The sequence below is a fragment of the Belonocnema kinseyi genome, chromosome 2 (genome assembly GCF_010883055.1).
Source record: "Belonocnema kinseyi isolate 2016_QV_RU_SX_M_011 chromosome 2, B_treatae_v1, whole genome shotgun sequence".
Classification (NCBI taxonomy): Eukaryota; Metazoa; Arthropoda; class Insecta; order Hymenoptera; family Cynipidae; genus Belonocnema; species Belonocnema kinseyi.
Window position 1 is genome coordinate 30739469 of NC_046658.1, and position 1442 is coordinate 30740910.

The 1442-nt window shown below is 36.7% G+C and overlaps 1 protein-coding gene across 1 annotated transcript in view; it reads left to right on the forward strand.

Annotated features, from left to right (window-relative positions):
- The window catches only part of LOC117182623, a 235821-nt gene that overhangs the window by 55541 nt on the left and 178838 nt on the right, over positions 1–1442 (forward strand). The gene's annotated exons all lie outside the window — the stretch shown is intronic.

Consider the following 1442-nt stretch of genomic DNA (forward strand, 5'->3'; position numbering starts at 1 on the left):
TGTGTATATGCAGTAGGTCTGAGAATAGGACCTAAACTATTTTTCATACCTCTGAGTGATAAGTGTGGTCCACCCCGAATTTTTATTTTTTATTTTTTGGAAAAAAAATTTCATTTTCATTTTTTTATGATTCGGCATTAAAAAATACATAAAACCCTTCTACCACCAGACCCTATTTTTTAATATCGTTATTAGTACTTAATAATTTTCGACTCTGGGTGGTCGATAATTGATCAGTTACTACTCGATCAGTTATTTCCGCCAAGCGTCTACCGGTGTCACTTCCCACCCCGTAAACAGCACAGAGTAGGGATGAGAATGAAGCCGGTCTCCTATCTTTCTCACACAATAAGCTTTCTCTCACTCACTGAAGTTTAGGGCCTAAACCGTTTTCGGCCATTATTATTGATTGTGCGTCGATCGTAGCAGTGACGCTCATACTTATCATTTTACTTTCTCAAAAATTCTCAAAACAACTGTTATATATCGGCGATGGAAAAGTAGCTGTACATGAAAATACTGGATGCTTAAAATTGCCGACCGATTTCTGCACAATCATTGATTCGCAAAATGCTCTCATTGACCAGATATTTCCGATATAGACACACAATACTTGAATCATTAATGGCTGGCAGGAAGAGCAATTTTGGCAGCAAGAAATGTGGACGTCAACGATTTGAATTTCAAGACACAACAGTTGTTGCCAGGGGACTTAGTGTCATACAAATCTATCAATACAGTTTGCGATACCAACGAAGCTGTCAATTATCCAACAAAGTTTTTGAATTCATTGGATTTGCCAGGCACGCTACCGCACCATTTACAACTGAAGGTTGGATCTCCGGTTATTTTGCTTCATAATTTGAACCCACCACGGCTGTGCAATGGCACGCGATTGGTCATTAAAAAATTGATGAAAAACGTTGTCGAAGCCAGCATTTTAAATGGAGGGTTCCGAGGAGAAGATGTATTACTACCACGAATCCCTATTATTCCCACAGATGTGCCAATTGAATTAAAACGGGTTCGAATTCAAATTAGATTGGAATTCGCAATGACAATTAATAAGTCTCAAGGCCTAACGATGTCTGTTTGTGGCTTAGATTTGAACACACCGTGTTTTTAACACGGCCATTTTGCATGTGGCATGTTCTCGCGTGGGTAAACCATCCAGTTTGTTTGTGTTGGCTAAAGATGGACTCACTAAAAATATCCTACACTCCATTGAAAAATGATACTGATAATGTTTTGTTTTTTAATTGTCATAATTTTTTTGATAGAGATTTAATTTAAAATCTATTGGCTAAGATAATAAAAGTGCAATGAATTAAAAAATCATATACCACATCCCCACACACTTACAATAAGTTAGTTATTTTTTATTTGACTACCAAAATATTCACTAGAAATAATTTATATGGCAAAACAACGTTTATGGGGTC